The following is a 19,468-nucleotide window of genomic DNA, read 5'->3' on the forward strand; positions in this document are numbered from 1 at the left end:
GAACTCCCCATTCCCTCCTCCCCCAGCCCCTGGCAGCCGCCTATTTTCCGTCGCTATGAACTTGACTGCTCTGGGGACCTCATCTAAGAGGAATCACACACTATCTGCCCTTTTGCATCTGGCTTATTTCACATAGGGTGATGGTTTCTGAAGATGTCCCAGGATCACGGCCCATGGTCACGGCCACTGGTGGCCATGCTTCCTGGCATGAGACCTGCAGGTGCGGCTGGTGGACGAGGCTGGCGGATGCGGCAGGCAGACGTGGCTGGCCCAGACACTTTGTTCCGGACCAGCTCACGGCGCCTCTCCTTCCCCAGTTCCGAACAGAATCGCCGGGCGAGGGTTAATCAACATTCAGTCATGTTTCCAAGTTTAAATGGAGCATTTGTTTAATTATGTGTAAGTAGCAATACATTGTGGCCATTATCTAAATCACTATTTTATTTCCTGGATGTGGTTTCATAATGCAGGGTTTCTGCTCTAGCCTAGCATCATTAACAGAGAAGAGTTAATGAATATAAAAGCGTAAAGGCTAATTACACTTTAATTTACAATCATGGTCTCATTTTGGGACCACATGAAATCTGTTTTGAAAACAATTAAAAAAAAAAACCCGCTCTTGCCCTGGTAAGTGGAGGGACCCCGGCCAGGAGCCCGGCTCTGGCTGCCACATCCAGCATGGGCTGGCACGGATCCCCTCTCTGGTGCCATTACTGGGAGGCTGCTGAGGCCAAGTTCAGCGCCCTGTGACTCTGTCTTTTGTTTCCAGCAATTTTCCTCTTGCCTTCAGTGTCTGCCCTTGTGGCTGCTGGGGAGAGTTGGGGGAGCCCCATCAGGAGCACTGGAGGCCTGTGCACGCTGCTCTGACGTGGCCTCACATTGAGAGGCAAGCTGGTCAGAATTACCGTGTTTTCAAAGGTGGTGGTGATGGAAGTTCGTCTATTAAGTTTACTAAGTTCCTATCGTATTTAGACACTAGGCTGGGTACTTTTACACATATTATTTATTCCTTGGGGCGCTGGGGTGGTTCAGTCGGTTAAGCATCGAATCTTGATCTCAGCTCAGGTCTTGATCTGAGTCATTAGTTCAAGTCCTGCATTGGGCTCTATTCTGGGAGTGGAGACTACTGAAAAAAACCCCTGCTTATCAAAGGCAATTAGTCTCCCTGAATTTTGAACTGATCCCTCTGAAATGCTTAACGGAATGATGGAATATTTTTTAATTTTTGTGGGCATAATAATGGCATTGTTGTTATACAGAAGAATGTTTTTATCTTAGTAGAGGAAAAGAAGTTTGGGGATGAAGGGTCATGATGTCTGCCACTTTCTTCTAAATGGCTCAGGAAAAAAAAATATATATATATATACAGAGAGTGATAACTGGACAAAGTATGAATCATTGTTGAATCCAGATAGAGGGTATACAAGTGTTCATTGGCCAATTCTTTCAACTTTCCTGTGTTTTGAAATTTTTATAATGGAATAATTATAATATATCATATTATAAATATATAAGTTATAATAATTATAATAAAAATCGGGGGAAAAAAACCATCATCCCTCTGGCTTCCACAAATTATTTTGCCTTCTTTTCTTGTTAAGTAAACTCCTTTTCCCCCAACAGAGGTCAAAGTTCCATTTAATTAAGCCCAGACTTTGTCTGTATAATTTTGATTAATGGATTACTGAGGTCTGGAATAATAACTAATCAGATAATCAAATAATAATTAATCAAATAAATATGTACAAACCAAAAAAACAAAAGAAAGCCACAGGGAGGGTAAGTGAGCCGTCATACCTAACTTGCCTTTTTTTGCTTCTGAAACCCTCAATTCGGGCTCCCCTTGCAAGGAAAAATCATTCGTGAGAAAATACCAGCAGCTCTTACCCACTGATGGCCGGCGTCGGGGGGAGGGGGGGGGGGGGGAGGGGCAGTAAAGGGACCCTTTCAGCCAGGCTGGTGGGCTGGTGCTGTGTAGTTGACTGTCACTTCTGGGAATTCATCCCTAGGAGACATGGTGGGGGGGAAGGCTGTTGGCTGCAAGATCGTTTATGTTAAAAATAACGGTAGGACCAACCAAAATAGAAAAATCTCAAAAGAAAAGTCAAAAATTTCTTTATAATTCCAACAATAAGGTGCATTTTAACACTTTCTGTTTGTCTCAACAGATTTTGCAGTGCGGGCTCACAAATCCGTGGGCCATACTCCCCACCTACGGTGGGCAAAGTGACTGGCAGCCTGTGACTCCACCCCCTTGGCTATAGCTGATTGGACGAGGATGGGCACTGGTACCCAAGCCAGGCCAATCAGAAGGCCTTCTCCAGGAATTTGGAAAGGTGACTAAGGAATCCCAGACTCCGCGGGAAATCTGGGAGCTATCAGGGGCCTTCCTGCTGCCATGGGGGCTCAGGCCCTTGAGTGCCACCACAAGCATGAAGCAGACACAAGGAGAGAAGCAGCGGGAGAGCGCTGGGGAGACCAGACCTTTCCTGGTCCTGGGTCAAGGCCACGGTCCTGCCTTTGGTTTTAGAGACTCCCCTGCAGCATTTTATTAAATTCGCTTTTTTTCATGTTTAACCTGGCTTGGGTGGGTTTCTGCTACAACCAAAGCAGTTTTAATATATCGAGCCTGCATTTTAATAGTAGAAAGGAAAAGAATAGGAATTACAGCCATTCACTGACTGCGCTGGGTACTTTGTGCTGTGCCGCCTGTCACCTGGATGAGTCCTCCCTGGTTCCAGCTTCCACCAGGTGGCCCCTGGAAACCCCATGTCCTCCCTTTGTGCCCAGAGGGAAAGTGGCTTCCCGCTACAATCGTCTCTGGGTCACTGCCCTATCCAATTTGGCTTCTCAGCTCTTCTGTCTCCTGTGTGGTTAATTCCTTGGATCACATTCCCTGTTTAAATACCGTGTTCCTGGCTGGACATTAACTGATACACATACGTTATCTCATTTTGTCCTCAAAATGCCCCTCTGCGGGAGGTGTTAGGATTCCTACTTTGCAGATGAGGAAGCTCATGCTCAGAGAAGCTGAGTAATGTGCCCCAAAGCCACACAGCTTGTCACAAGCTGTGTGAGCTTGTATCACTGTATTGTACTAGGCTGCTTTTTAGAATCACCTTTATTAAAAACTAAAACCAAAACAAATCCTGACTTCCAGGCCCTTCCAGCCCTGCCCAGCTGTGCAAGAGCAAGGCTCTGCGGAGATCCTGCAGGCCCGTGAAACTTCCTCAGGCAAGCCCAGCTTCTCTCTGCTCAGTGTGGGAGCTGATTCTGGAAGCCCCCTGTTCAGTGTGCCAGCCAAGAACCCTCGGGCATGTGCACTTAACCTCTGAGCTTCTGTCTCGCCCCTGTCACGACAGAAGTTGTGTCTAGAAGGTGAACTCCTCCCTGTCCCTGGCTTCCCACAGACTTGGCACGAAGGGGCCGTGGGAAGTCATTGATGCTTAGTGACTGCACACTGGCCAGAGTGCCCACACGCAGCCTGGCATGGACTTACACCCAATAGCCTGCTCAGGTTTTCTGCTCCTGTCCCTTCACCAGGGGGCCGCAGTCGCCTGTGTGCAAATGGAGAGGGAGGAAGTGGTATCTGCCTCTCCAAACATGGACGTGGAGTCCTTCTGTGACGTGGTCTCCAGCTGCCTCAGTTTCTTCCACTGTGTCCTGCTGCGGGGTCCAGTGAGGATTCATGGTGGTGTCGGTCACTCTACTGATTCTTCTGTATCCACAGATAGATTCTTCTGAGTCTATAGTGTTTTGGGGGATGGAGCATGTCCATCTCATGTCACCCCTGAGGACCGTCCCCTTGCACTCCTCTGCTGGCAGGAGGACTCTGTGCTCCTCCCTCTGTTCCTCTCAAGGTTGCTGGGATGGGCAGCTCCTTGCCCTTTCTGGCTTGATTCTCCTAGAGCTACAGTGCAGTTGTGGAAGTTGTACACTGCACAATCCCAGGGGCATTCACTGTTCATGTCGAAGACATGGCAGGTTTTCTAAAGTTAGGACAATTTCCTGAAAGATGGGAGTAAAGAGGAAGAAAGGGTGTCTTTTACGAATTCTCACAGAGATGCCAATGTGAACGGGAACCATTTCTATTTTGGGAGAATGACATCTCGACCCAGTGAACTCCATTCGACTTTCAAAGCATAGTTCCAACGATTCCTCCCCGGACAGCCTCTGCTCTCTATGTAGGAATCACTGCCCATTTCCCCATCCAGGGCTCCCTCAGCTCCTCCCTTCCCTCTGCCAGGCTCTGGGCTCCTGGGTGCAATAATGGTTGCACTGGATGGGACTCCACCCACCCTCTGGCCTTTGCCTGCCCAAGGAGAGAGTCCATGGCATTCTAGAAGGCCAGCCTGGGCCTGAACTGGAAGGCTGATGGAGTTTCACAGGTGCCAGTAATGTTGGAGCTGGGAGGGCTGGCCAAACTCCCATCCACCTCCATTTTACAGATAAAAACACTGAGGGCCAAAGCAGGGAAGTACTTGGACAAGGTCCCAACAGTGAGTTGGGAGCCAAAGCCTCTCGACTCCCACTGAGGCTGTCTGCACCTGCTTCCCGCTATGTGGTAGAGAAGCCCCCCAGGGGTGCGGGATGGGTGGTGTTGAGGATAACGTGGAGATATTCAGGCCACCACTCCCAACCACCGCCCCGGAAGTCATTTCCAAGCAGCTTCCCAGGGAGAGTTCTCGACACGAAGCCAGAATGTCTGGACACCTTGGTGACCGATTCTCTGGCACAGCTGTAGAGGTCTGGGCTCGGGGTCTGAGGGCTGCGCAAAAGACCCCGTCTGCAGCTGCCTGGACGCAGAGTGACCCTCTGTCCTGCCTGGCTGCTCCGGCCCCCCATCTCCAGCTCCCCTCCTCGTCTGATCCACTTCTTCCTTCCGAGATTTATTCCTGGGCCTCAGAGCCTGGAAATAATTTGCTGACAAAGCCCCATCCCAGGCAGGTGCTTTAATTGGTTTTGTGGGAGCAGGTCTGGGAGCATCTATTTAGAAGGAAATAGAAATTATGGCGGCACCGCCTGTCCTTTCTCTGTAATGGGGACTTCGGAGTGTCTCTGTGTGGTGGGGGGCAGGGCAGCTCTGAGGAAGGCAGAGGCCTGGTCACCAGGAACCCTGGGTCTTTCTCTGGGATGCAGGTGCTTGGGCCTGAGGTGTCTGGGGCCGTAGCTGCAGGCTGGCCCCACCCCAGCCCCGCTCAGCCTCAGAATCGGGTAGGGCGGTGTCTCTACCTCACAGAGCTGAGGATGAGAAGCATCGGGGCCGAGGGGGCAGAGGGGCAAGGACACGGCTGGGGTTAGAGCTCAGGGCCCTTTTCTCCATCCTTCTTCGGGGACACCCTCGCCTTTGCTCCGTGGGCACCCTCTAAAACATAAATCCCATTTGTAACCCCTTGACTCAAAGCCCTTCCACGCCCTCCCACTGCCTTCAGCAGGAAGCCAAATTCCTTAGCTTGACTTTCAAGGTCCCTCGCTATCTGATCTCTGATGACCTCCTCAGCCACATCATTCATTGTTCCTATCCGGTCCCCACCAATAGCCTTTAGTCTTTTCTACTGGGTACCTGTGTGTTCCCCTCTGTGCGTCCCACCCTGTGCTAACACTGCAATTGCCCCGTGACTGAAGAGATCATCATGGCTTTCATTTTACAGACGAGGAAATGCAAACTCAAAAGGTTAAGTCACCCGCCACGGGTCACACAACAGGACTGGGACCCCAATCCAGGCCTATCTAGTCCATACTCTTAACTACCAAGGTATAGATGGAACTGGCCATGCTCCCTCAGGCCTTGAAATCCCCGGGTCCCCTGAAATATCCCTGCCTGCATTTTTTCCACTGGCAAACTCCTACTCATCCTTTAAAACCCACTGGATGTCACTTGCTTGGGACTCCTTCCCTGACGGGCCCCTCCCACATCTAGTCTCTTCCCTGGGCTTCTCCAAGCCCCAGCCAAGACTTCACGTCAACTCTGACCTCTGAGTTTGTTATTGCTTGTGTCAATGTCTGTCCCCCCCCTTCCCAGACAAAGAGCTGCAGCTGAGCTGTTGACCCTACACAGTGGGGGTTGTGACCCTGGAGGCCCAGCTGGGCCCTAGACTCTTGTCTTGCCTGGGTTTTGAGCAGCCTAGGCCACAGCAGCTCTGTGTGATCCTGAGCCAGGCCCCGGATCTCTGTGGACTCATTCTGCCCGCATGTAAACCTGGAGGGTCAGCCTGGAGGCATCTGCCATGCTGGGGACATTGAGGGCCAGGCTTGGGCTGGAATCTCACACACGTGACCAGTATTATTGTGACTCTTGTGATGTATATATGAGTGAGCGGGTCGTGCCAGAGTGGGTCACGTCACCAGGCCAATCTCAACTCTGCCCCTCACCTGCTACATGTGAGCTCCGGCGAGCCTCCTGATTCTCAGTTCAGTACAGAATAGTAATAATACTCCCACACGGGTTGATTCGGAGTGAGGATTTCAGGGCCTGGCCCAGAGCATGTGCTCCAAAGGTTCTCACCACTGTCATCACCCTGTCCCTGCAGGCCACAGTAGGTGGTGGCAGACAGAGGGGCCTGAGGATCTCAGTCTAGACAGACAATCTGACTCACAGAGGCCAGGCCAGGGCAAAGGAGACTGCACAGGTCTTGGTTTTCTGGGCCCAAGGTGAGTAGTGAGGCTGGGTTTCCAAGCTTCTTGTTTCCTGGTGTGACTTTTCTAAGACTCCAGGACAGTGTTAGGTGGGAGCAGTTCCCGAGGATGAGGGGCAGGCTGTGGGTGGGGGGCTCAGGGGGAGGCTGGGGGCTCAGAGGAGGACTGGAGGCAGATGGATCTTCTCGGATGAGGCCGGTGGGTACAGGTGAGCATGGTCAGTGGCCAGGGGGGTGGCAGGCCAGCTTCAGCTGTCCCGATTCCACAAGCCCCAGAGTCAAGGTCCCGGCCTGGTCTCTCCACTTCCGGGTTGTGGCCGAGCCTCCGTGTCCCCTTCTGTAACCGGGAAGGGGGGGGGGGGCAGCAGAGCAGAGGGGCAGGTGAGGTCGCAGCTGCGGGCTCCGGGGCCTCTCTGCACGTGACGCGGTGGCAGCGCCCGCGCCAACCCCAACCCCGGGGCTGAATCCGGGAGGGGCGGCGGGGCCACCCTGAGACTCGGAGACGGGCTGCAGGACCGAGCCGCGGGCGCCGGGGGCCGGGAAGCCGCCGCAGTGCGGACCATAGGTGGCGCCACGAGGCTGCAGTTGGGCCTCCCCGGCGGCTCCCGCGGCCGCGCGTCTCGGCCGTTCTCGGTCCCGCGTGGCCGTCCCCGCCGCCATCGGCCCGTCGGTCCGCGGAGACCCCCGTATGTGTTTGGGGCGCTAGGGGTCGCACCCCCGCCGGCGGAAGCCAAGGCCAAGGCCCAGACGGACGCGCGGGCAGGGGACAGGCGGACCTGCGAGCGGCCGATCCCCCACCTCATACACTGTCCCTGCAGCTGCCACCCAGGCCTGGGCGACCGAGGCTCCGGAGACGCGGGCCCTACACCCTCGGGCTTTCCTGGGCCTGCGGGGTGGATGGACCGGCTCTCTGCAGCGGCTGTGCTCTGGTGGGGGGGGCTGGGGAGGGTCCTGGTGGCTGTGCGACAGCGAGTGGAGTCCACCCGTGTGGTGAGGGTAGTCATGAGTGGGAACAGGGACGTGTTCCGGCCTTGAGAGTCCATGGGGAGGCCTGCGTGTGCTGTGCACGGGTTTGGGTGCCTGGGGTGGGTGCTGGGCACGTGCGTCCAGCCCGGGGAATTCTTTCTTTGTTCTTAGCGGAGGTCCCCGCAGGGGCAGAGAGATGGGGTGTCTCTTCCTCCCCCTTAAATCCCCATCTCCGGGTTCCTGGGCTGCTTCCCCAAAGGGAAGACTTGAGTGGGAGATGGTCACCATCCCTTTTTGAAGGAAACAGCTGGGGTGCTATGGTGTGTGAGTGTGTGTGTGTGCATGCATCTAAGTGTGTGTCTTTGTAGGGCATCCTCTTGAGTATACGCTGGGCCCAAAGAAAACTTTTGATCTCCCAGAGAAGGCCTGGAGGCGAAGCCCCGAAGGCAGGTGAGCTGGGGGGGGGGCAGCTTGAGGGGGGGGGGGTGGGACTGACTTGCCCCAAATCAGCAGCAGCAGCAGATTTGTATGGCCTTGGAGGTGGTGAGCTGACTGTGTGGAGGTTTTTGACCTGAGGACCGTTGTATCCTTTCCAGCTTATTCCAGAATCCACACATTTCATAAGTAGCTGCCCTGAGCTCTGAGCCTGGAGTCGGGGAAGTAGGGTTGGGAGAGGGGGTTTAGAGAGGAGTAAGGCCCCACCCCTGTCAGACATACCTAGTCCAGCAGAGCAGGTAGGACACATCTTTGGGGGCTGCACATGTTGGGGGGCGGTGGTGATCAGAAGGGGACGTGGGGAGAGAGACGGCCTAGCAGGAGCCAGAGGTTGGAGGACCTCAGTGCCAGAAAAAAGGAAATTTGAACTTTCTCCCATAGAAGCTGGGAGAATCTCTCTCCTAAACTACTGTGTCACCACCCTCACCCCACCTAGACATAGACACACACACACACACACACACACACACACACGGATTCAGGGCATGCTGTGTGATCTGGGAGAGTTGCTTAATCTCTCTGAGCTGTATTTTCTTCCCTTCCCTCTTGGTAGCAAGCCCTGTGCCCACTACTGAGGACAGCAAAGGAGGCATGATCCAGGCCTGGCCAATCAGAGTGCCCCATCCTGGTGCTGTGGTTGGTTCAGAGATGGGCATGTGACCCCCTTGGCCAGAAGCTTTTCTGCTGGAACGGCTTTGGAACCTTCACTACCACGTTCTTTCTTTGGCTTTTGAGCCATAAATCCCTTATCGACCTTAGCTGGTTTGCATTTTCACTGTTCTGCGATTGGGAGAGCCCTGAGCAGATCAGAAATAATAAAGTACTTCCTGTGCGGCAGGTTCATTGACGCTGTGTGTGGCGTGCCCTTCTTTATGGGAGCTGCTTTGGGTAGGGGGAAAGAGCTGAGATTGAGAGACAGACAGATCTCAGGGACCCCATCTCTTCATTTCCTCCCTGAGTGACCCTGGACAGGTCACTGCCCCCTCCCGAGCCTTAGTTTCCTTGTGTGTAAAATAGACACATAGTTCCTCTCTCGGGGCAGCTGCCAGGGCTCGGTCATGGCAGTGGTGGGCCTGCTGGAGGGGGCAGGAATGGCTGTCCTGGGCCTCCTGAGTGAGAGGGTTCAGAAGAGGGGCGGCCAGGGGGCGAAGGCTCCCTGACTGAAGAGGGCTGGGGCTGTGTGGCCACAGTGGGGACTGCAGGAGTGAGGGAGTGCAGTGGCGGGGGCCGGGGGACCCCCATTCTTGCCTTGCCCAGATCAAAGGTAGGAGGCTGCAGTTTTGCTGGTGGGCTCAGAACCCCCTCCTCCAGCTGGGGACAAGGAACCAGGAAGAGCCAGCAGGAGAGAGAGAGGAGGCAGACTAGCTGCTGGCTGGAGCCAGAGGGTGGAGACGCTGTGACAGGTGGTAGAGATGCTCTGACAGGTGCGCGAGCCTCTGAGCCCGGACACCTGGAGCCCCACCAGCTCTGCTCACCAAGCAGAGATGTCTGCGACAATAGTGCTCCCATCCCTGAGCTCTCTGGCCCACTGTCCCTCCTCACCCCTTCTCTCTCTCTGGCCACCGCTGCCCCTTCTTGCCCTCCAGTCTCTCTCTCACCTACTCGCCACAGGACAGCCCGGTGACCTCAAGACCTCCGTCTTGCTGTACCGTGTCCACATGTGCTGGGTGAACTGTGTTCTCGAGGGCCTCCTGACCCTGCACGTGGGCCTGTCCTCTGTCCTATCTGCGTGACACCGGCGAACCCCACCATCTGTGCGCTAAGGTCCTGAACCTATAGGTGATTGCGTGAGCGCAGGCTGCACTAGGCCTCTAGGGCAGCCAGTGTTCCACCCGGGGCCAGACCCGGGGACCTGTGATTCGTCGTCATCGTCAATGCCGGTCTGAGGAAGCCCCATCCAGGCTCTTAGCCCAGCCCCCTAAGAGCTCTTGCTGGCCACCCACCCAGACCCTCGCCCCCTTCTCTCATTCCTCAAGGCTTTGTTCCCACCAGGGTGGCAGGATGAGTCTTTGGGGTGGGGCCATTGTCACCCTCTGCTTGTGTCCCCAGCTACTCTTCCCAGGAACTCAGACCCAAATCCAGGGACAGGGGGACACCTGGCCCTATGGCCAGTGGAGAGCCCCCAGAGGGACCTGGAGAATAAAGAGACACGGCAAATCATTCTGGCAAACTAGGAAGACTCCACGTCGTGTCCTGAGCAAGGCAAAACTTGAGCTGAGCACACTGGCTCGGGCAGGGTGCTGAGCGCATCACTAGCTGGAAAGGTGACACACTTCAAGGGCCATGGCCAACTAAGTTCTTTCCAAATGCTTGGTTTTGCTTTGTTTTTGTTGTCTAGGCTGATGAAAAATGTACTCTTTCCCCGCCATCAGAGAACTCAGAGGATGACGACTTCTTTTTACCACGCACTGGTTTTGCGTCCCCCTGTCTGTGATCCCGACACGGACAACTGTCAGGTGTTCCTGCTTCTGGGAAGTTACGGAGGCACGTGGAGGGAGGGGCATGACCCCGCCCCCTTCCCGAGCCTTCCCCTCTTTCCCGCCTGCTTCACCCCACCCTCCATGCGATCTGGACTCCTTAGGGGCAGGGTCCATCTGGCTCTTCCCCCAGCCCTCCTCCCCCAGCAGGGCTGGGCACTGGGGAGGGTTCGAGGGATGCTGAAGGGCTGGGGGCTGCTGCTTTTCTTTACGAAACAGTAGTCATTTATTGAGCACTTACTGTTTGCCAGAGTCCATGCTGAGCATCGAGAGCCCTGCCTCCCTGGGTTCCAGGTCTATCAAGGGCTGGACACTAATTATACATTATTTGATTTCAAGGAGGACACGAACTCATAGCAGGGCTTGGTCTCCACTGGGGGTGGTGGGAGCTGGGACCTCAAAGGTGACAGAATGAAGGGCCCAAAGGGCAAGTTTGGATGGAGGGGCCAGCCAGCCAGGTGCAGGTCCTGAAGCAGGAGGGACGGCATTTTTTGAGGACAGGAAGGCAAGCCATGGAGCCAGGGCTCTGAGAGGGGGTGAGTAGTGAGGGCTGAGGTAGGTGAGGCCTGTGGAAAACAAGCACGTCAGAACCCAGACGTGGCAAAGACCCTGGGCGCGGTCCACAGCCTGTGGGGAGCAGCCACTGGAGGGTTTTATTTTCTTATTTTATTTTTTTTAGTATTTATTTTTGAGAGAGAGAGAGAGAGCAAGCAGGGGAGGGGCAGAGAGAGAGGGAGACACAGAATCCGAAGCAGGCTCCAGGCTCTGAGCTGTCAGCACAGAGCCCTACGCAGGGCTGGAGCCCACGAACAGCGAGATCGTGGCCTGAGCTGAAGTCGGGTGCCTGACGCCCGTTGAGGCGTTTTAAAACAAAATGAGGTGGGAAGGTGGAGGGACCCGACTGGATCTGGGTTTCTAAAGGATCTTCCTTAGTCTGTGGAGGGGAGGATGGGTGGGAGTCGTGGAGGGGGAGGGATGGGGGTGCTGGGCCAAGGGAGGTGGTGAGGTGGGCCGGAAGGAGCGGTTGGTTTGGGGATGTGCTTTGTGATGGGGGTACCGGCACTTGCTGAGGGATGGGGTGGGGAGTGATAGGCAGGAGACCGGAGGGCCCTCCCAGGTTTCTGGCTCGTGCAGCCTAGTGGATGGAGGTGCCATGGCCAGGAGAAGGAGCAGGTCAGGGACTCCCAGCCAGGCCTGATGGGAGCCCTGGCGAGCCTTTGGCTCTGATCCATGCCAGGCTCTGGGACTCAGGAGCCTTGAGTGGCCATACATTGGATGTCAAGCCATATGGCCTCCAGATGTTTCCTGATCATTGAAGAATGTGAGTCCTGGGCAAGTGGGCCCATGGCCATGGGCATGGTGAGCTGCTCGGCTCCATCAGAAGGGGCCCTGGGCTCCCTAGTGTCTTACTCAGGGGAATGGACCTGGATGCAAAGCCTGCTGGTCCTCCACAGCTGGGCCAGCAGGAGAAGCCTGGATCTCGTTGGGGGGTGGGGTGGGGTAGTGAATGGTGGGGGCAACGAGCACTGTCTCTGGAGTCAGGCAGACCTGGGTTCAAATTCTGGCTCTCCCACATACTGGCTTGATGTTGGGCAACGGGGCCTCTCTGAGCCTCAGTCTCCCCATCTGTGAATGGAAATAATGATAATTCCTACCTCCTTATAGGCTTGTTGGAAAGGCTAAAATTAGGGAACATGCATGAAATAGCTCAGCACATAGTAAATTCTCAAGAAATTTTAAGTGTTGTTGTTGGTATTATTATTATTACTATTATTATAGATCTTGCACACAACGGTAAATATTCTACTTCCAGACCTTTGCAAATGCTGTTTTCCCCCCTCAGAATGTCCTGGTCCCGTTGGTTTACTCAGTGTCCACGTCAGGGATCTTATCTTGGAAGCCCCTCCAGGCTCACCCCGGCACCCAGCCGACTTGATTCATCAGTCTGTGTACCGCCCTATGCCTGGTGTGCCCTCTTCACGGCACAGGCTCACCAATGGCTGTCTCTCCTCTCCTAGACTGGCCACCAGGGGTGCTGGGTCTGACTTTTCTCTGTGTCTCCAGGGCCCAGCCAGAGGCCCCAGAAACCCCCATATCATGCTTTCTGGCTCCTTACTTGAACTCTGGCTCTCTCTACCCTCAGATGCTGAACCCTCTGGGCTCAGCATTGGGAGGCCTGGGCAGGGCCCGGCAGTGAGGTGTGGGATGTCAGCTGAAGAGGGCAGGATCCAGGATCCACACTGGCCTGGGCTGGGCTAGGTGTGAGGAAGGGGGCCGGAAGGCCCAAGAAGAGCTGACGTACCTATGATGGAGGAGACGGAGGTTGAGCCCACATGAGCGAGAGAGGTGGTGGCCATCTTGCTCGTGGCCCCCTTGAACGCAAATACAAGTAAGAGGGAGCAAGAAATGTGGGGATCTTTGTCAGGGGCCAAGGCCCAGGCAGGCAGGTGGCCTAGGTCTGGAGGCATGGACAGTCCTGCTGCTCCATTGGCCCTGGGCTGAGGTCAATTCCAGGCCTCTCTCCTCAGCCTGAACGGGAGACCCAGTTGGCTTGATGTTGGGTTTTGAGTGGAGAGGAGGGATTTTATGGCCTTGGTGAGGGGAAGTGGCAGAAAGGCAGGGGGTAGATGGCTTTCCCGGAATCCCAGATCGCGCTTTCATAATTTGTTTCAGAATTAATGTCCATTCACGCCATCTTCACTGTTCCAGCTCATTGGAAGATTAAATAAAAACCCGCGCCACCCCCCCCACCCCCCCACCCCCCACATAGAGGGAGACCAGCCCTGTTCTTTCCGGCTGGGCTGGCTGCCTGAAGCCAGCGCGGGAAATAAATCTCTCAGAGAAAACCACTTTGCTCACACGATTTCAATCCAACAGGGCATAGTGGCCCCAGTCACTTCTTGTTTTATTTAGCTGATAATCTTTTATTGTATCAGGAGACCCTCCCAGAAGCACCATGTCTCTACAGATCCGAGGCCTCCCCAGACCGCTGGGCCAGGCCTCCTGAGTGGAGCACATGCTCCCCCCATCTCCCGAGTGTCTTTCCCTTTCTGCACGCCACAGTGCCAAGGACCCCGAAGGGTGGATTCTCGGGTCCCAGGGCACCAGGGAAGGGACGGGCAGTGGCCGCCTCCGGCTCCAGTGCACAGACCCAGGCCTCTATGGACCTCTGGGCCTCCAATGGCAGCATTTTGTGTTCTGGGTACCAACCCAAGGAGGCTCATCCGCCAGTGAGGCTGGGGGCAAAGTCCAACCGAGGCGTCACTCACTCACTCACTCAGCAAATATTTATCGTGGGCCTTCTCTGTGCCAGACTCCGGGAATAAGAAGTGACGAGACAGACAGGTTCCAGCCGTCTGTAGTTATGGCCTTTCCTGGAGTAAAGCCTTTGTTTTACTGTATTATCTGATTACACTTTCCTCCTCGTGTGCCATTTTCTCTGACTCAGGCGTATTCTTTTTCTCTGTTTGTTTTTTTTTTATTTCATATGGGCTATTAAGGACAGAAGCTAAGATATTAATAATATTTAGAAGTATTAGGAGTTGATAGAGTCTTCCAAAGATGAGTAAAAGCAAATCTTCACATCAAAGGGGCACATGATTGGATAATGATCACAAAAAAATCCAATAACCTTGGGGTCAGGAGAGAAAATCAGACAGCATTAAGATACTAGAGTTCTACTTCATCCAATGTTTATGAATTTTTTACTATCATTCTTTTTAGTGTGCCTCTTTATGCTAGTATCAGCCAAGCTTTGTTATGTATTAATAAACTTTCCCACACAAAATTCTTTGTGTTTATAAGTCATATCTATCATATCTTTCATAGCTCAACCCGGGCTCACTAGACTCTTTTTAATTCTCCCTAGGGCTTCATAAATGTTATGTAAATAAAAATTTGGTTCTGATTTCAATACATTTCTCATTTTTAAATTTTCCATTTTTTTTCTTTTTGAGAGAGAGGGCGCAAGTGAGTGAGGGACAGAGAGAGAGAGAGAGAGAGAGAGAGAGAGATTGAGGGAAAGAAGCGGGGCTCACACGAAGCAGGGCTCGAGCTCACCCGATGTGGGACTTGAACTCATGAACTGGGAAAGCATGACCTGAACCGAAGCAGATGCTTAACGACTGAGCCCCTCAAGCGCTCGTGTTTTTAAATTTTCTAAAATACTTTTTAGGGACACCTGGGTGGCTCGGTTAAGTGCCCGACTTTGGCTCAGGTCATGATCTCACAGTTCGTGGGTCCAAGTCCTGTGTTGGGCTCTGTGCTGACACTTCAGAGCCTGGAGTCTGCTTTAGATTGTGTGTCTCCCTCTCTGCCCCTCCCCTGCTCATAACTCTGTCTCTCTCTCTCTCAAAAATAAACATTAAACAATTTTTTTAACTTTTTATTTTATCGTTAATTATGTAGACTTAACGAAAGTTGCAAAAATAGTCATGAGAGTCCAGGATACCCTTCCCCCAGCTTCCCACAAAGGTAGTATCTTGCAGAGCTGTGAGACGTTACCAAAACCAGGAAAATCAGGGGGGCCGCCTGAGTGGCTCAGTTGGTTGTCTGACTTCGGCTCAGGTCATGATCTCACGGTTCGTGAGTTCGAGCCCCGCTTCGGGCTCGCTGCTTTCAGCGCAGAACCCACTTTGGGTTCAGTGTCTCCCTCTCTCTCGGCCCCTCCTCCACTTGCGCTCTCTCAAAAATAAACATTAAAAAAGGTTATTAAGAAAAAAAAAAAAAGAAACACAGCCTAACACAAATTTCTCCAGATTTCGCATGATTTCATTTCTGTGTTTCCATGCAGTTTGTATGACTCAGATGCATTTGACATTATGTTTATTTCCCCTAACTTTTGAACCGAGGTACAACTTTCACAGTGCAAGGTGCACAGAGCGTAAGTGTGTACGTGTGTGACCGCGCTCTGGACTGTAGGGCCACTGTGGGAACTGGCAGCATGGAGGAGTTTTGACTGTTCTTGAACTTCAAGGCACAGTTTGTGCTCTCAGAGCCCGGTTCTTTTGGAGGGTTGAGGGGGGCGTGTTCTGGGAGGTTCTCGCGGACACCTTTTGTCAGGGGTATAGTGTGGTGATTTCATCGCTGGCATTAACCATGGTTAGGGAAATCTGTGTTGACGCCATTCGTTCAGTAAATATCTATGGGCTGTGTTTTGGGCAGAGCCGGAAGAGCCTCTAGTGTGGAAACGAACGGGCGAGGCCACATAGGCACGTTTGAACCGGTTCAGGATTGGATAGTTTGGATACTTTCCAATTGCCTTCATTTGCCCCTGTGCCTCTCTGGGCCTCGTTCCTGCCCAGGAACTCCTGCACTCCTTGACCGATCATACCTGCCCCGCGGGGCCCTCGGGGACCGCTCAGCATCTCCACGCACAATGGCGAGGTCAGGTGACAGTGCGGAGGACATCTGACGGCCCCGATCACATTCCCTGCGGCCCTGCTCTGAGCCAGGTGCGGGTGCTGGGGAGCCAGCGGTGGCCAGACGCGCAGGGTTCTTGTCTTCACGGGGTGGCTGGTCAGTACGCCTTCGACTCTGACTTGCCGCGGGAGGTGGTTAGATCCATCTCTTGCAAGGGGAGGGCCTGGCCGGGTACCGGGAACTGGAGGCCATCGAACTGAAGCTGTGGGCCATGGAGCGGGCCCAGGGGCTGAAGCAGCCCGGGGCGCAGGGCCAGGCCGGGGAGGAGGAGGGCACAGGGACCTCGAGGGCCAGGGATGAGCCCTGGGACCCCCACGGAGAAGGTGGAGTAGGACCGAAGACCAGTCTACGTGGACAACGTGGACAAGGGGGCAGGGCCCAGGAGCTGGAGGCCTACTTCATTTCCTGTGGGGACGCCCACTGGGTCACCAGGCTGTGTGACAAGTTCCCCGGACACCCCGAGGGCTATGCCTACATGGAGTTTGCCTCCGAGAGCTCAGCCTAGGCCGCCGTGGAGCTGGACGAGAGTGTCTTCCAAGGCCGGGCCGTCAAGGTGCTGCCCTAAAGGACCAGCTCCACGGGGATCAGCTCCGTGCACCTCGGGGGCTCGTGGGGATAGCCGGGCGCCAGCGGAGGACCATTCCCCCCACCCCACGCCAGCAGGGTGAGGCCCGTGTCAGGCCACGAGGACAGAAGTTTCTCACCATGGTATTCCCGGACTTTGAGAGTGGGGGGCTGGGTGGGTCAGGAGTAAACAGCTGTGCTCCAGGCAGGACTATTTATTCGGCACAGAACTGCCCTGCCCCCTTCACTCTCTGGGACCTCTTGTTGGGAGCTTCAACGTGTCCCCTCCCACATTTGTATGTTGAAGTCCTAACCCCTGTACCTCAGAATGAGACAGTATTTGGAGATAGGGTCTTCGGGGAATTAATGAGGTTGAAATGAAGTCATGAGGGTGAGTTCTGATCCAGAATGACTGGTGTCCTTATGAAAAGAGGAAATTAGGACACAGAGGGATCCAGGGAGAAGTCAGCCATCTGCAAGCCAAGGAGAGAGACTTCGGGAGAAACCAACCCTGCCGATACCTTGATCTTACACTTCCGGCTTTCAGAACTGCAAGAAAGCTCGGTGCCTGGGGGGCTCAGTCGGTTAAGCATCTGACTTTGGCTGAGGTCACGATCTCATGGTTTGTGAATCTGAGCCCCGTGTCAGGCTCTGTGCTGACAGCTTGGAGCCTGGAGCCTGCTTCGTTCGGCTCAGGTCATGATCTCACAGTTTGTGAGTTCAAGCCTCACGTCAGGCTCTGTGCTGACAGCTCAGTGCCTGGAGCCTGCTTCAGATTCTGTGTCTCCCTCTCTCTGCCCGTTCCCCGGTTGTGCTCTGTCTCTCAAAATTAAACATATATATAAAAAAAAAAGTACTGCAAGAAAGTAAATTTCTTTTGTTTAAGCCGGTGGTGGTACAGTGTTATGGGAGCCCTCATCAAGGAATCCACTCTCCAGTGGATTAACCTACACTCAGGGGAGGGAGCATGGTGGCCCCCAGGAGCCGAGATCAGATGAAACATAAGATACTCAGTCCAATTAGAATCACAGATAAACAACAAACACTTTTTTTTTTTTTTTTTTTTAGCATAAATTGAGTGGGATACACTTCCACTAAAAGTAAAAAAAAGTCATCGTTCACCTGAAATTCAAATGTAACCGGCTGGCCTGCATTTTCGTTTGCTCGATCTGGATCTGGCCACCGGCCTGAGACCTGAGGCAGAGAGGCTCCCAGCAGGACAGTGGCTCAAGGACACACGGGCCAGTCCTGCTGCCCAGACCCCGGTGAGAGCCGGAGGCTGCTTCCCAGGCCTGGGCCACCCTCCCCAAATGGTTCCGTCTCCCGCACAAACATATTTATTGGGCTTGATGGCAAACAGATTATGCTTGTCCCGGGAAGGGCAGCTCGAAAGAGAAAACCTTGAAGTCCGGGAAATAATGATGGGGGGAGTTAAATTAAAGTGCATAAAACCCTCCCGAGAGATAATGTCAGGGTGAGTTACAGGCCCGATAAGGGACTGGGGGCTCACAGAGGGGGCTCAGAAAGGTCGCCTGGCGGCGTGCAGAGGACCAGGAATCATAAATATGGGGCAAGATGCCCAGCCGGGGTCGCCGGGGTGAAAATATTGGGGTCATTCCAAAAACAATTATCCTGCTTGGTTTGCTCTTCGGGTCTTGTAAATCTTTCACCTTTTATAAAAGATTTCTGGGGGAAGAAGCACTTTGGAAGCTTTAACTGATTTTTGCAGCCGCTTCCTGGTGGTTCTGCTAAAAGAAAACAAAAAGACAAAGGGGAAAAAGTAATTACCCAGCATTCTCAGGGGCACAGGGAAGGGCTAACGGGTTTCTTCTTATTCCTTGGAGTGTGTAGGCTGCCCTGGGTTTTGACTCACTCCATTTGGAGTCTGGTCACAGTTTAACAATTAATGTGTTCCGTTTCAAGTCCAGTCTCAGCGGGGCTCAGCTTTTGGGGGGCAGATGTGGCAGCTGTGTGGCGGCCATCTTGACAAACGTGGTGGCCATTCTGACTGAAGAGGCGGTGCCTTGGCCTATGTGGCGGTCCTCTTGGCTCATGTGCACCACATTCAGGGTCTTGAGGCTGCAGTGTGGGTCTAGACTGTGCCTGGCCTCAAACTCACTGCTCTGCTGTATCCCCTGTTTTCCCATTGTCTGTCCAAGGGGAACCCCGGTTCAAACTCTGTGCCTCTGTGTCTCTGTGTTCTGGGACAATCTGCAGCACCAGCAGAAGATGATAATTCATTCTGCATCACTTTATTGAGAGCGGTTATATGCCAGCCACCCTGTGGTCCCTGCTGCCTCAGGCTCAGCTGAGGGCTTCCTTTGGGAGGCAGGCATTTCCTAGGTTTCCCTGTCCTCTGGCCACAAAATTGGTGCTGCCTCAGAAATCTCTTTCCCATCTACTAGCTCATTTAATCCTCACGACCCTGTAAGAAGAGGGATTATTAGCCCTATGTTACAGATAAGGAAACTGAGGCTCCGAGAGAGGAAATGATTGGCTTAGTGCCACACAAATAGGGGATAAAGGAGAGAGGTAGGATTTCAATCCAGACTCCAGAACTGTGTTCTTCCTTGTGTCCATGCCTTTCGGTCAAGAACAATGGAGGGTTAAGACTGCTGGGTCGGGAGTCAGATGAAACCTGGGTCGAAACTGCTGCCCTGCTTCCTCCTAGCTGTGTGATCGATCTTGGGCGAGTCACTGAGCACTCTGAACCTCACTCTCTTCATCTGTCTAATGGGCACAGTGCTATAGCTCTGCCCACGCCCCTCCCCCTGCTGTGTGTGCTGTGGAGTCGAGAGGCTTATGCACCCAGAGTGTGGAGCCCAGGCCTGGAGCCTCTACTGCCCTCTAGAGGTGGAGGCCGTGGTTTATTCGTGAATATCTGTGTATGGGATTTCTCCCAGTCATCTT

At 53.7% G+C, this 19,468-nt stretch overlaps 1 non-coding gene across 1 annotated transcript; it reads left to right on the plus strand.

Moving 5' to 3' along the window:
* Window positions 1–18,190: 18,190 nt before the first annotated feature.
* LOC122233362 lies at window positions 18,191–18,303 on the plus strand. The gene has a single exon (XR_006210911.1). It is a non-coding gene; the product is annotated as a U5 spliceosomal RNA (small nuclear RNA).
* Window positions 18,304–19,468: the final 1,165 nt, after the last annotated feature.

Source organism: Panthera tigris, chromosome D4 (genome assembly GCF_018350195.1).
Source record: "Panthera tigris isolate Pti1 chromosome D4, P.tigris_Pti1_mat1.1, whole genome shotgun sequence".
NCBI lineage: Eukaryota > Metazoa > Chordata > Mammalia > Carnivora > Felidae > Panthera > Panthera tigris.